Genomic DNA, 16,836 nt, shown 5'->3' on the forward strand with positions numbered 1-16,836 from the left:
TCTCAGTCTCGCTGGATTTCTGCAGAGTGCTGCATTTAAATGTACAACTGATATCTTTAGCGGTGTCAGTGTTAAGTGTAGGACGCAAGATTATGTCACAGGTTGATGGGTACGGGAAATCGAGTACTCGAATACTCGCCATTGACCCCACTATTTGGATAATATTTTGTTATTTATTTGCAAACCTGTGCAAGCGCTGCTTTTGGCGACATACTTTGAACATATGCGGTACAGCATTACACATGTTACCAAGATTTTTGTCAATGCCTAACTGACTATTCTAGGTAGCAAAATTATCAAAGGATACCAACTTATGGCTTCTCTGGCAACGGCTGAAGCACACTGAGACAGATTTCAGCAAAAACAACTGTTTTACCACAGCTACAGCGACTCTATGGGAACATGTCACTACACCAGAGCAAAAGCATAACAAATGCAGAAGCAGCTGCTACACCTGTGACATGTCAGTCAAAAGTGATACCTGGAAGAACTGTGACAAAAACGTGAAGTTAATGTGCGTTAAACTTAAATGCCACAGAAGAAGTAGTTTGATGCTTTACCATGTGAGCTCAAAGCACAAGGAGAAAATAGCGCGGTCTGGCATCATGCAAATTGCTAGCCCTGTTAGCACATGTCATTGTGACAACACCTGAGCGGAAAAGACCAGCTTGCTAAAAAACAAATTGGTAACTGGAGATATGCACCCATCAACTTTTGTGGAAGGTGAATGCTTACAGCAAATTTAGATTTAGGAGACACAACATTTTTCCATTAACAGTTGAGATAAGGGAAGCAATTGAAGTTTCAAATCAACGAGGCTCACTGCTGTCAGTAACAAGTTTGCTTTGCTCTTCACTTTTATGCGTTCGGGTCCTTCCAAGATGTGTGTGGTGAAATGTTGGAGTTCAGAAACTGCTTGTAGAGTTATTCATGGAGTTACATGGGCATTGCTGTGGTGCTTGTTCTGCAAAGCAGCTTTATTGCTTACTTTATTTATGAGTTTTTCTACTCTACACTTGAAAAACCCATCATCACTGAATCTGTTCAAGATCGCCAGACTTACCCTTACTCTGTGTTTGCTGTCTGATTGACTAGCTGATAACAGCTGTTATCGAATCTCATTTTTTTCCCTCTGAAAATAGTTTTTCTTGATCATCTGTCATTACTCCTTGCCAGGGTTATTGCTGTTCATGAGTGGTAGGTATGTGCAATCCCAGTTTGTTAGATGGTGTTTTCCAGGAGGTTCCCCTGAAATGACGTAATCTGCATCTGCGGTGCTTTCATGGTGCAATTAGGCAGCTGGCAGCTTATTTGCAGTTGTGCATGCGACTAACGCTGCAGCCAAACGGGCTGTTTCATTGTAGTACGTTAGGACTACTGGTCCCATTTGTTTAATGACTGAATGTGCATACAGTCCAAGGACTCCAAAATTGAGGTGGTCAGTTCTGCTAAGTCAGACAATGCTGTAACTCAAAAGTAGCTTTTTGCCACTTTTTGCTACTCATAGTGCACAAACTTCAGTGGCAAAAGATTGACAGAGGTAAATGCTCTTCTATAGTGCTTTCTAGTCTTTCAGATCACTTAAAGTGCTTTGATACTGCGAGCCCCATTCACCACTCCACAGCACATCCTCACACTGATGGCAGAGACTGCACCAATAGTATAAGCTCATCTCATTTAAACACATTCACACACCCCTGACCAGCAGCAGTAGCTATTTGGTGTTCGATGTCTCACTCAGAGATACTTTTGCAAGTGACTTCAGCAGCTGCTATCAAACCTCTGACCTTCCAATTGAGCGACCATGACTTTTCCGGTGAGCCACAACCACCCAGGTGTAAATCAGTTCTTTCGTGTGACCCAGGTATCAAACCTGACCTCCCTTTGCAGATTTATTCCTCTTCAGCTGTTCACACATGAAAAACACTCCTAGACACTCCTGATTTTTTTTGCAAAGACACCAACTTTTTAACTCTGCCTTTCCCTTCCAGCCCTGTGGTAAATTTTCATAGAGAATGAGCCAAGCTATATTCATGGAAGTTTGGGACTTGTGTGAACAAGCAAACAGTGCGAGGGCAAATCTCTAGAAATGATCAGTGGCACGTTAATAAAAGAAACCAGTGGATTGTTGTAAAACTTACAGTAATACAGAGCAAGAAGAACAAAATCTGTGCACACGTACACACAGTTTCAAGTCCACACATCTGAGTTTTGACCAATGTTTTACAAAGGATGACTAAAACCACAGCAGCAGTAATACACTTGTTTGTATTACTACCAAACAGACTGTGGTTTACAACAATTGAGGACAAGGTGCCACAGGAGACAAAACAGACACTGAACTTGTCCTTGCACTTGTGTTCTGCAGCTGTTTTACTCACATGGAAACACTGAGGACAAACAGGCTTTCTCTCAGCTTTTGCAAAAAATCTACAGTCTGGCTCTTGCAAAGTTAGTTTGATATCAGCTCCTTTAAATAACAGCTCTAACTTACAAAACGGTTAATTAAAAATAGTGCCACTCAGAAAAACAAACTCACATTCTGGCTGCACCATTCTTTAAGAATATCTTAGTGATCCTTAAGGCACCAAACAGAAAGAAGAGTCAAAGCTGGCTATATTTAGCCGCTGTATAATGCTGCAATGGTTTTACATTATGTATATACTTATGAATTTGATATTTTAGAGGAAAAAAATAAATTAAAAAAAAAACTCCCAAAGTCACAAACAACTTTCAGTGGGTTCAATGAGAACATCCCATTTTTGAGTTTCTAAATGCAGCACTGCAAAATTGTTCCATCTCTTTCATCGCAAGGTCAAGTACTCCGAGTACAAACAATGGCTCCAGCCTCACAGCAAACTCATGAAGTAGCGCCACGCATAGATTCTCTCTCTTTGTACTTCGTCATGCCAGAGTGTGGGCGCGTGTGCGACAGACTGTGCTCTTTGTGTCTGCATCTTTGTGTCTCTTGAAATCCTTTTAAGACATTGATTTCTCCTTACCACAGACACAAGGCTCCAAAAGGGGACAGAGATGGAGTGATGAATGGCTGCTGTCCTCAAGCAGAATGCTTGTTTTCTCGTCTCTCTTTGATGAGGTCACCGACAAGACACCGGTTCACAGGTCATGGACCTGTATAGACTGACATGAAATAAAAAAAAAAAAACACACACACTCACTTTACTCTTGTCAGAAGGTCTACAGCCGCAGCCACCTTCAGATATTGGCTGTTAAGCATGTCAACCTGTATCTAGGGTCTAATTTACTCACACACATGGACTGACAGATGTCTATACTTCTATACACAGATACAGGTAAACACCCAGACTGGCTGGAGCCGAGCCCAGACTGCTGTCAGACTGCCTATAATGTTGTATACTGTATATCCTAGAAATCCCCACTTATGAATGTATGTGTATGTGCTTTTTGTGTAAGGTCAGAGGTCAGGAAGAGAGGGGAAGGGGAATTCTCATGGAGCACAAAACCAAATTCCAGCTAAACAAAGCTTTATCTGTGTTTTCTCCAAAAAGAAGTCTTTGGGAAACACTGAAAGGTGAAAACACTGGCCTCTGTCTGGATGACTGCATGTCGGATACATGTTCTCCTCTCACGTTCTCTTTTTCTTGGCTTGCTGCTGTTCCAAAAACAAAACTCTTTCCTCTTCTCTTTCGCCGGAGAAAAGAATTTAATTTCTATCCTCTGTGTGTGTGTCAACCTTTTCCCTCAGCCTTGGTTCTCTATGTGTGCCTCAATAAGTTTAAGAGTGATACGCTAACATACGTGCCTGAATTCCCTCAAAATTCTGCCTGTGTGTCTCTGCATGTGTGTACGCAGAGTTTTTGTGTAAAGTAAAGTGTTTGGGTGTTTGTTTGTGTGTGTGTGTGTGTGTGTGTGTGTGTGTGTGTGTGTGTGTGTGTGTGTGTGTGTGTGTGTGTGTGTGTGTGTGTGTGTGTGTGTGTGTGTGGCCCTGCTGTGGAACGCAGAGGTCAAGAGGAGCTGACCTCCCCTGAGGCCTGAATCTGGTGAAGCGGGGGAGGAGAGAGGTGAGACACACACAAACACCCAAGCATTAGAAGGTTATTTTTAAAAAACAAGGTTCTTTTTTTTTCTTCTGTAGATTTTGTTTATCAGGATAATTAGTGTTAATATGGACCCTTACTGTGCCTGTACACTAATTACACTGATAAGAGCAGCAGATGGACAGGTGCCCCCTTGTGTAATCATATTACTGGTTGGGGGGTTAACATCGTGAAATAAACATGCGTTCTATGAGTAGGGTAAATCTTCTTTGTTTCTACCATCAAATCAGTCAAGTTAGGAAAATTGAATATCAAAATGAATTGCAAAACTGCTTTGACCATAATCATGAACTTGGTTTTAAAGTCAAGTGTAAAAAATGGTCACATTCCAGATCACAGCGATGAAATAAAAAAATGACACCTTTCAAGTTCAGACCAAGGTCCAGACTGCTAAAATTCAACAAAAACAACCCTCCAACAGAGAGTCATGTAGCCCAGGCACGTTATGCGGGAACAAAGACTCACACACATTCACACCTGCTCTCCCCTTTTTCTCTGTTATTGAACTGCTTTTATTCTCTTGGCCTTACATTTTTCTCCCCCTCCCCCTGCTCCCCTACACTCTTGTCTTTCAGACTAAACAAATGCAGCTTGGCTGAGAAACAAGCTCTCTATCCAGATGCTGTGTCTCTTTCTCGCTCACTCATCTTTCACTACATGTCCTGCGCACCCTCTGACTCAGCGCCCCCTTTCCCCTCCTTCTCACTGACCTTTGACCTCGCCACCCTCCCATTGCCGTCTCTGTCTAAAGAGTGCCGCAGCACCTCTCCCCTTTCCTATTCAACAACACTCATTCATCCCCCTCCCCTACAGAAAAGTTGAGAGTAGCTCTTCTTTTCTCCTCAAAACACTCTTGTCTTCTAGGGGCTGGCCATTGCTTAACCACAGCACAATTTTGATAACTCTGTTGTCCTTACTTTCACAAAACCTCTGGGGAAGAAGCAGGACAATGGATGAGGGAGCAACCTGGGCTAAGAGGGAACCAATCATGCTGGTAGCACCTCTTAAATCCCTCTACCTCTTACCACTTCAACAAAATACCTCACTTGAGATTGCAATGAGGCTATTGCAGGATTCAGAGATGACTGGTGCCCATGCCAGTGTTGATACTGGTGTTGGTGTTTTGTTTGTAGTATCTGCTCCTTATATTGATGGCACCAACATGGGCCTCTGATACCAAAAGTGTAATGGTCTGGGTCTCTGATCTGCCAACTTCAGTACTAGTCTCTGATTCTGCAACTAAGGCCCCGTTTACACGGCAAGGTTTCATCCCAAAATGCTTCAACACAGTGAAAACAATCTGCATTTACACAGAAACGTAGAGGGACTGAAAACGCTGTAGTAAGTACGCCAGGCCTGTAGTTGACGCCATAACTGTCTTGTCCAGAAGCCTCTTTTTAAGATCTCCACCGAATTTAAGTTTAGCTGATCATCTGGTGTTTTGGGGAATACTAAGTGCAGAAGTGGAGCAACAGATGCACATTTTGTTGAAAGATAGTCAGCAGATTGAGCAGCATAAGCACAACATGGTAGTCTGCGACGATCGTAACAACGGTACTGTTGTCCTGTTGTATGCACTCGCACGAAGCGGAGTGTGACATCAGCGTTTCCACTGAAAACGCAGGCTTACTGATTACACAGCAACAATGTCAGCAGTGCTTCAGAAAAAGTGGAGGCCATTTTCAAAAGTTTGCATTTTAGGTCGGCCAAAACGCTGTTTCCGTGTAAATGCAAGGCCAAAACGCTACAAAACTTTTACATTTCACCCTAAAACTGTTGTCGTGTAAACAGCCCCTTAAACTGGTCTAGGTATCAACCTCCAACAAGATACTTAATTAAATGACCTCTAAACTGTCTTAAAAGAAGCTGGTAGTTCAACAGTCAACAGATCGATTGAGTGGAGCAGTCACAACCAGCTGATAGAGGTTAAGGTAACATCTTTTTGTCACAGAAAAAGACTTATCTTATCGTGACCTGCGCCCATACTGACAGATCATACCACATGCTTTTTCCGTGAATAAATCCACGCATTTACACCGTAGTGCACACACACACAGGATTGGTGATGACAAGGCCCACCATGAGGGTAGATGTGAGAGATCTAACGTTCCCCTCTGACTGTGGCTTTTTAAACAGGAGTGGGCCCACCACAGGACATGGAGAGAGGCAGAGACACACATGAAGACAGACTAAGAGAGAGGGAGAGAGAAGGTTTTAAGCCCTGTGGTTATATTTCCCTGGAGCCTACCCCAGCTTTACAACTCCATTAACTGCTCTAGTGCAGATTTTAGCCCACTTCGGCCCAGATTTGTTCTGAAATAAATCAGAAATGGAGGAAAGGGAAGTCCAAAATGTTAGTCCCTGAGCACCTTTGGTATAATTTCTTCCACTGACCGAGGGAAAAGAGCCAACTATTAGCACGACAACATTTCCCGCTACCTACAGCACAAGCTGGGCCACCCCAAGACACAAGACCGCCAGGCTGACCTTCTCATTTAAGACCTCAACTTCTTCCTCTTTACCCACTGTTTGAAGTCAGCACCAGCAGCATGTGTGCATGGTTCCTCTGCACAAGTGTGTATGTGTGTGTATCTGTCTGTCTGAAGTGTGTGTAGGGGTCTCTAGTGATTCCCTGAACCCGGTCTCATTTCAGCGCTTTTCTAAACATCACCTCTCAAAGCTCATTCCCGAATAAAAGACAACATGGAAAGAAAAACAGGACAGCAGCAGAAAAAGGAGGAAATGTTATTTAAAAGGTACCAGACCGCAGCATTTTCCACTGATATTATATACTCCCTGCCCCAATCCAAAATATATACGGGCCACAGGCCAAGAATGTAAAAATAAAACACATAGACTCAACATCTGGAGCAAACTGAACAAAACCCTCATTTAATCTGCCCTGAATACTGCATTCTACCATTCTGGACCTCTGGCCTGTCTCACTCACTGACACACACACACACACACACACACACACACACACACACACACACACACACACACACACACACACACACACACACACACACACACACACACACACACACACACACACACACTTTCACTCCATTCATATATGCACACACGTTCACACTCTTTGTCACCCCTCTTGTCCACATGGCTGTAAACTGCTACTATGTGCAGATTTTACACACAGGAACACCAGCCACCCACAGTCGGTCTATAACAGCTGATCAGCTTTCAAATAAGTTATAAATAATCTTATGAGTGAAAAAGAGCATGCCAAAGGTGTTTCTTTTGCTTTTTTTTGTAAAAACTTTAGCATAAAAACTTAAATGACACAGGAATAATTGAATAGAGATGCTCCTTAAGTGTAATCATTGGATGTGGTGAAACAACAATGACAGAAATTAGCTGATCAGAGCAGACCCCATGCCGTCAAAAAAAATAATAATAATACAAAAAATACAAAAAATACAAAAAAATATTTAAAGGGAGGGGGGAAACCTTTAAAGAACAAGAAAATATTGTCTGAGAAGAAAAATATGAAATATGTGTAAATGCATGATAATATTGAAAGCAGAAATCAAATGCTAAAAGTAGCAGGGGTATAGAAAAACCTTGGGTGCTCAAGACCTTAAGTGCTCACCTGTTCAGAAATTTGCTGAAAAATATGCACATTTGTTTGGAAACTAGGGCTGTGTAAAATTTTGGTGAAAAGGTGAAAAGTTTGAGGACACATTTTTATTTATTTGCCCTTATGCCTTTTTGTTGTTTTTAAACTGATCACATAACAATTAAAATTTTATTATTTTGCCCATACTGTTGATTCTTTAAGTGACAAAACATTCATGCCATTCATTTTCTTTTTTTTCTGATTCATCAATTAATCATAAATGTAAACTTTAGAGTAATCGATTACGAAAATCATTGTTTATTGCAGCCCTAAATTAAAGTAATTTAAATTTACAGTTATCAGGGCCAATGTGACATATTGGACCAGATTATATCATGTTGTTTTTTGTTTGGTGTCCTATCAGGCCATATCATGTCATATAGTGTCATTTCAAGTTGTGTCTTTTTGTGTAGTATCCTGTTGTTTCGCCATGTTTTGTATTAATTGTATAGTGTCGTATCCTGTTGTGTGGTATTGTATTCTGCTGTGCTGTGTCATTCTCCTACTATTTTTCATGCAATCATATGGCAACACATTGTTTCACTTTGTATCAAAATCTGTTTTTTTTTTTCTAAAAGGTTCAATAATGGTATGTTTTTCCCTTTTTTCTACTGAATTTGGGTATTAAGTCATTCTGATTCAGAAATGTGTATTAATGTCTGCATGTGTGTGGGTCAGCATCCTTTCAGGAGTTCATACTCCCTGTCTGGCAGCCTCAAAGAGCAGGCTAAGAGCTGAGTAAGTTGTGGGTTTGAGTCCTACCCAGACTCAGGTGGAGGGCGCCAGGCACAGCAAACCACTGAACACTGCACATCTGCCAAGCCAAAGCACCACTCTCATAAAATGTATTAACCTTCTCAGCTCCACGGGCGTTTCAAAGCGTCCATCCTTAAAAATGCATCCTGTGCAGCCAAGCTTTAGTAAAGCACACAGGATCTCATTTTGTATTCCAGTAAAGCAGGGGAAGTTTCCAAAGATACCAGATAAGTCAAACACTGTCAGGGGGTATAACATGATGCAACAGGAAGCTATAACTTTTACATACAACTGGGAAAAACTAGGATTTTGGGTTTGATTTTCTCACTAAATAAGTTTGCTTCAAAGTCAATGAATACATGGGGAAGTGTTTGGCAGTGCGATAAAATGAATTTTCCGATCTCAGTGAAAAAAGGTTTAAGAGTGTCAGAAATGTTTTATAAAATAAAACTTGAGTGTTTAAACGAGGTCTGTGAACCTTCTAGCTTTTCACATGTTTTCCATTCTCAAAGAAATACAACAAGAGAATAAGATTGATCATGAAGGTATCTGTGATGTGATGTAACGTCTCCAGTTTCATGACAGACCAACAGAAATTCTTATTATGGATTTAGTTTGTAATGAGACACCAGAGACCTTAACTGAAAAAACTACTTGAAAAAGTAGTTTTAAACTTTTGATGACATTCTATATTCTATGACAAATTTATTCAAGTGAACAGGACTCATCAAGAAAGATCGGTTAACACACATGCAAGTGACAGGGCTGAGGTGGGGTGTGTCGTTAAACCCCGGAAGTGTTGGTGTGGGGGGTAAAAAGAAGTGAAGACTGAAGTTGTTTTTGAGTCCCTGTTAAGTCATCAAATTTGTTTTGATCTCATTAAGACTTGGAAATGTGGAAATTTGGCAAGGAGCATTGAATCATGAGTCAACCAATGTCTCATTAAGTTATTTCCAAAAGGAACGGGAAAATTGCAAGACATCTATCAGGTTAAGCTGTAACTGATTCACACACACACACACGCACGCGCACGCACACACACACACACACACACACACACACACACACACACACACACACACACACACACACACACACACACACACACACACACACACACACACACACACACACATCCAGGTACACAGAAGAAGAAAAAAGGAGGTGATGGTGAACTGGCAGATAGAGCTGTCAGGCATGGTCAGGTTTACAAGCGCCAAGAAGTGTGCGCATGTGTTTCATGTTTATGTGTGTGGTGGGTATTTTGTGTGTATGCCTTTTGTGAGTGTGTTTGTGTGTGCATTTTGTGTCTGTGAGTATCTGATAACCTATAACCTGCAAACCCAATCCAGTTCCGCAGTGACAGCAGAACACAGAGGCACATCAAAACCAAACCTTACTGACATATGCGCCACCTCCCACAAGACAGACACAGACACAGACACACACACACACACACACACACACACACACACACACACACACACACACACACACACACACACAAAGAGAGAGAGAGAGAGGAGGATTAGACATATCAATAATCTTAACTACTGTAGCCTTAAAGAATGAATGCTGACAACCTGCATCTGTGTAAAACACTGTCAAAGACTATTCACTAAACTTGAATAGAGACATTTACAAGCTCTGTATAAAGCTCCATGTGCAGTTCTAGGTCATTAGTGGGCAGAGCACCTTCTCTGAGTGAGGACAGCAGGTACAGAGTTCTATGTTCCTGATTAAAAACACCCTTTGTGTTATTAGTGTGTATCTGTACCAACTTAGCCACAAAATGATAGTCTAACATACTTTGTGAGTTGAGGTCTGCAGACCTGAGTTGTTGTTTGAATCTAGCACATTTGATTGATTATAATGGATAACTTAAAAAAAACCTACAGTTCTGGCTGAAAAAATGGAGATAATGGTATTTTTGTGTTTACAGTTTTTATGCATTGATATTTTTGGTTTTCAAGGTTGGCCTAAGCAATTTTAATCTAGGTCTATACAGGTGTTGAATTATTTTAACTCTATATTGACTCTTTTTGTAGCTTTTTTTGTGTTGTGTTTATGCTAAACATCTCGATATAAAATCTGTGCGACCCATTGGTCTAGCAGGGGGATGCAATGAATATTTTCCATTTCTTGCAAATGGAAAATTAGATCAGGACTAATGAAGTAATCTGATTGGGTGAGAGAAATTCAATGAGTGTTAATAAAGAGTAAAAAAAACCCTGGGAATTATAGCCATAAGTATCACTTCAGTTATTTTACATACTGTTGATTAAAGAAAAATAATCAATCATAATGAGCACAATCTTTTTTTTAATTGATCACTTATCACTACCTCAGATAACAGTTGAGCAAAAACCAACCAACTTCTGTTTTTTGTGTGATGAAATAAAAGAATATTAATGTTCATAATAAAATATGGCTGGTCTATTGCAGTGTGTTTATGTACACTAAGTGAATAATGTGTTTGGGGATACAGTTTGTATTTGGCAACAGTCCAGTCAAGTTGTGGAACTGGGTATGATGGCAGAGCAAACCAAATGGTTGATGTGGATTATTAGCAAACATCAAATAACAGCAGTGCTGATATTCAATACAACAGTGCTCGCCCTTATATTGCCTGAAGTAATGATGTCCCCAAAGTGTCCCTTTGCATCTCCTAGATGTGGTCAGTATTGCGTTCTTAGTGTTCAAGTCTGGGTTGAGTGGGTCCATGAAGTGTGAGTCCATAAAGAAGAAGTAGTGTTGACGCCAAGCTCTGTCTGTTAGCTGAGCCAGAGTACAAGTCTACACTGTGTAAATTTATAAGGGGGACTGCTATCTCCCTCCAAGCTACCTTAAATGACTATAAAAGCCCTTTAGGATGTGTAGAAAACAAGTTTTGCTCTGATATCATCAGATTCTTGTTGATCCATCTAAGCCTATTGTGCCTCTCTTGATGGGAGATGCACCTATCAGTGCTGCAGCAATGGGATCACTGCAGGCCTGCACTACACTAAAAAATACACACAACCCACCTGCTCTCAATCAGAGTATTAGTCCAAGTAGTTTTTGTTTTCCACCTGTATTGGATTCATTCTGGATAGATGTCTGTTAGCAGATCCGTTAGTTCCTATCGTCTCTTTAACCTTTCAGCACAGGTTGCACTGCTCTTCCTTTCTCTTGTACAATCTTTGAAGGCAAAACGCCCAGTACCTTGGAACTTCATCAGGCCTCTTGGCAGGATTTTTGAGTTAAACTGGATGGCAGTCACTTTCGGGATAAAGTGGCACCTGATAGCTCTTGAATTTAAAGATGATATTTGGGTCTTGTAGAAGACAGACACAATAAAACAGTCAAACTCGTCTCCTACTTTTTATCTTCAGAGCCATGTCAACCTACAAGTGTTGAAAATCAGGCCTCATATATGAGTCCTTGGCTCAAGTGCAACAACTCTTGTTAAGCTTAGAGTACATTCGAGAGACTATGGAATTAAACAAAAAAATTAACATTAATAAAGGGTTTACATCTTGAAAAAAAATTTTTTAAAGCTGATCTGAGATATTTTGTTGCTTTATGTGCTTGTTAAACTTTATTTTGTGGTGACATCCAGGTGTTTAATTGGCATTACTGACATTTTAAACCCCGTATGGGAGTGATGAGAGTCACAGAGTTCAATCAATCAATCAAAGCAGAGTTATCCATTACACATTGTACAAAGTAAAACACAGTGCACATATTAAATCATAAAGACTTTGTTATAAGTGGGACTCTCCTGCTGGGGGTTTCTTGATATTAATTGATGTGCTTAGTGCTGAGTGTGTAATCTCAATAACTTTAACATAAAACAATGATGTGGATCCAAAGGCTGTAAAAGTGTATCAGTTACATTGTGGCTAATGAAAGCAGAGAACCTTATCGCGACAAAGGTAAAAAAAAAAAAAAAAAACATAAAATATGATGTTGACAATATGAGTTATTTACAAGAAATATCACGTGGGTCATGGTTAATATAACTAACTCTTTACCTACATTTCCTGTATTTTCCAAAGACCTGTTGTTTTTATGTTCCATATTAAGCTGCTTTTTGCCATTTTCTCTTGCTTTAGAAATTAATCTTAGAAATCAATCTTCACTATCTCTCTTCCTGCATCTCTCTAACCCCCCTTTCTCTCCTGTCCACCCCTCCTCCTCCGGCTTCAGTTAATTCATGAACAGCATCATGATTGAATATTAATAATTCACATCAGCTCTCCCTGATGACTCATTACAACCCTTCAAATGGAGAGGGAGGGAGAGCCAGAGACAAGATTACGCAGATGCAAATATGAACACGCACACCAACACACACCAACACACACACACACACACACACACACACACACACACACACACACACACACACACACAAGGAAATAAAAAGGTATTCTGACAAAACTTTCCCCTCTTTTTTGGCTTGCCTCCATTTAAAATTCTGATGTTACACCCGAGACGGACAAACAGTTACATAAACATGCATTCACTCATAATAATTCTTCATTTGAAGAAGGAAAGGCATCTCTGTTGGTGTGAGGGCCATGGCACAGTGAAATTGAGAGAAATGCAAATCTGACTGGAGCCGCAATATTATTAAAGGCCTTTGAATGAATCGTTTTAGACAATTTAACAAAAGGTGGAAGGGGGCGAGTAAAATTTAACCTTCCCCTTCGGAGTGAAAACAAAAATTAAAAATCGACTTCATTGTATCCGCCTGTCTGTGGGAGTGTGTGAAGGCTTGTAATGTATGAGGATGACATCTTGAGAGAGTCAAGGTAAACTCAGACTGAGTATTGGTCACTGAATAACAAGTATGTTATTAAGCCAATTATTAAATATGCAAGGAGAGTATTCACATTAAATCAAGAGACCTCGGAGACCTTGCAAAGTTGTCATGACAATGACAGACTGAAGAGGACTCAATAGAAAAATGTAGGTCTGGTTTTGGTAATGATTTTTTTTCCCAAAGAATTTCATGCTCTCCTTGAGTGCTAGGCAAAAAAAAAGAAATTCTGCTGTATGTGTGTGTGTGTGTGTGTGTGTGTGTGTTTGTAGGGGGCTGTCTTTTTATGTGAAACACCAACATGTATAAACTAATGACAACAATCAAGTCAATCAAGAGCCTCTTTTAATTCCCTGAATTTTTCCCCTCCTAAATAAAAAGCCACACAGGAGTGGCCATGTTCATCCTGCACATACACACTCACAACTACACACACAAGTTGCACAACCATTTAGCCCCATTAGCAGGAAGCAGAGTTGAACACCTTGCAGACTGTGAGGTGTGTGTCGATCGATGGAGGTCAAACCCAGGGTTCAAATATAAACAGCTGGATAAGTCACAATCAATAGCTCCTATCCCCTGGCAAGTGGTCAATACTTCCACACCCCAACCCAGTCAAAGGAGAGATACATACACACATGCGCACACACGCGCACACACGAACACACGTGCACACACACACGGAGCTGGCTCCAGTTTCTATTTGCCTGTTTTGTGATAAGGATGTTAATGAATATGTTCTCACAAACACACACACACACACACACACACACGCGCACTGCCCTTAGTTGATAACCTGTTAGCAGAGCTCTAGTAACTCAATAGACAGCCTCATGGATCAAAAAAAAAAAATACACAACAGATCTTATTGATCTTCTGCCGTGCTGAAATACCTCACGCTTTAACAAACTTCCGTTCTTTGCCGCAAATACATGAGTACCCTTATGTATGATTTAAGCTAGTCTGTAGATTTACTAAATCAAGGCAAACCTCACAGGATGTGAAACAAAAAGTACATACTTTGTCATTAAATTTGTATTTATATGCGTCCTTGTCATTTTTATTGCACTTTTTTTCTCTTTTTTTTTTAACATACCTTTACAGTGGCAGGGAAAAGTGGAAAGGAATATTTTCCCCCATGTGGGTGTGTGTGTGTTTGTCTCAGTGCTAAGCTGTGGAGGAGATGGACTCCATATGCAGAGTGTTTTCACAGCCCTGAAGGAAATCATGACCATAGCAGAAAACCCACCAGCTATTTCACGAAGGTCTCATTTGTCTGTGTCTTTTTGTGTGTGCATCTTGTGTGAGGGCCAAGTGTAGGTGTGTATGTGAGGGTGGACATTATTTCCACAAGCCTGCGTGTGTTCTATGTGTGGTTTTTGTTTCTATATGGCACGCTTGGGGTGTTACGCCCACCTTTTTTTGACCAGCACAATAATAAAAATATACTTTTTCTTCCACCATTTGTGTGCCAGTCAAAGGATTTTGATGTGTGAAAGTATGGGTGGGTGTGTACTGAAATACTTTTTGGGAGATTTAGGGAGTGTGTATTTGGTGCGACTGCTTCAAAAATAAAGGCTCACCACTTTGATGTAAGGCTGTAATGGGTGTGCTACAGATAAAGCAAAGCAATATCAATCAGATTTAAAAACATGAATAAAAAGCAGAAAGTAAGGGCTGCTCTTTTTGTTTCTCTTTAATTCTGACCATTAGTTAATGTGTTAGCAGGAGATGGCCACACGTGGCACGGGCCCCCAGAAGGGTCCTGCCACCTTAGTAGTTGAACTAAATATCAGTGGAGAAAAAAATGGTAAGGCGAAGTAAAGACAAGTGTTTGCGCATACATACATACATACATACATTCCCCCCCCCCCCCCCCCCCCCCCAACTCGCCTCTGGGGCCAAGCCCCCAGGGTCCATCAAGCTCTGACACACCCCTATTGGTCACAGAATCAAAGTCAAAGCCGGACTTCTCACCTTCCTCTTGTTCTTCCTCCAACTTTCCCCAGCTATCGAAGGCCACCATCGTGAGAGAGCATCTTCATCTGGTTCTCATGGCTTCCACACAATCCTACCGCCATTCCCACCTAGAAACCAGAGCAGAGATTGGTTGATTGTTACTAATGCAGGCTCCAGCTAAGGGCTTTATCAAGACAATAAAAGTTGTGAGCTGAGAGCTATCAGTGATGGCAGCCCGGCTAATACAGCTCAGCCTGAGCCACGCTAATCATTTACAGCAGCAGTGTAAGCAGGGCGCATGGCTTCATGAGCCCACGAGCATCATAAGCCTTATTAGGAAGTGCTTCCCAGTTTGTCGCCTGTCTGACTGTTTGCTTGTCTGTCTATCTATAACTATGAGACTTTGGGGAAGGAATTTTAAGATCCATAGATGGGAAATTGTGAAAAGCAGCCAAGAATAGATAGGCCAAAAGTCATCAAAACAGGAAATAGATAGCTCTGTTGAGGTGGGATAGGTTTGAAAACTGTGCAGATGTGGCGAACAGGTGTATGACATGAACTTGTCGAAGTGCCAGAGGGAGAAAAAACAAGCATCAGTGATTACCTAAAGAGCCTCAGACCCAGGAGACAGCTGGTCTTTATGATAGAATCAATAACCATTCATGGTCGGCTGCTCTGAAACCAGCAGTTTTTTCCTCTAACGCACACGGATCTATACAGGTGATTATCAGAGTTAACCCTTCACTCTCTGACTCTGATCTCTCAGTCTCCAGACAGCGGGACGTTTAGCTCGATATCCTCAGATAAGGAGATGCTGAAGATTAAAACACATATGAACAGACAAAGTATCGACAAGAGGATGCTGTTGTGATACTCATGAAGAGTAGAATGACAGAATCAAATTAATAATACTTTTCCTGTTGATAACAAACCCCTGTTTCCGAAAGTTAACATCCAGCATATTACCGCTGTCAGCACAGTCTCTAATGAGTAAATTATGAGTAATTTTTCACCATTGTTGTTATTTCCATGAAACATTTATGTGTGGGATTGTTTGTTTTGTATGATGATACCCATCTTGCCCTGGGTTGACTCAATGTCTAAGGTCGACCCCTCTCTCTCATTAGCTCTGACCCTCTGCAACCTCATCTCATCTCCAGTGACACATAGGTCAAACCAAACACACTAATTACTGAGCATTGGAGGTGGAGAGCATCAATGTTTATGAGATAAAAAGAGGCAAACAATAATTAAAACAGGGTAAACAGCAGGCTGTGACACTGTCTAATAATTCAGCTTTTATCACCTCATATTTAGCACATAGCTGAGCGCTAAGAGAAGCTTTCCATGGAGCAGAAACACAGGCTGCTTCAGCCTAACAACAGGTGGTCAGGGTTCAACTTTCATTATCTTTATTCAAATGAAAACACAAATATTTGTATGAATATTCATAGCACTTGTGTGTACGTGTGTGAATGAAAGCACAAGTGTGCACAGATGATTGTATTAGGTACTGCACCGCTAAATTTCTAATTCCCCTTGCAAAGTGTTTGCCCTGCATATGCCTTATGGACATTATACATCTGCGCTGCCAG

General features: G+C 40.9%; 1 long non-coding RNA gene across 1 annotated transcript in view; it reads right to left on the reverse strand.

Moving 5' to 3' along the window:
• Positions 1-2,823: 2,823 nt before the first annotated feature.
• Positions 2,824-16,836, reverse strand: part of LOC141797280 (uncharacterized) — a 103,854-nt gene continuing 89,841 nt past the window's right edge. The window contains exons 4-5 of the long non-coding RNA XR_012599028.1: positions 15,260-15,369; positions 2,824-3,141 (exon numbers count right to left, since the gene is read on the reverse strand). This is a non-coding gene — a long non-coding RNA (uncharacterized LOC141797280). The remainder of the gene's footprint in view (positions 3,142-15,259; positions 15,370-16,836) is intronic.

This window comes from Halichoeres trimaculatus, unplaced genomic scaffold (genome assembly GCF_033239565.1).
Source record: "Halichoeres trimaculatus isolate MK-OKI-2021-1 unplaced genomic scaffold, fHalTri1.1 fHalTri1_scaffold_1, whole genome shotgun sequence".
In the NCBI taxonomy this organism is placed as follows: Eukaryota; Metazoa; Chordata; class Actinopteri; order Labriformes; family Labridae; genus Halichoeres; species Halichoeres trimaculatus.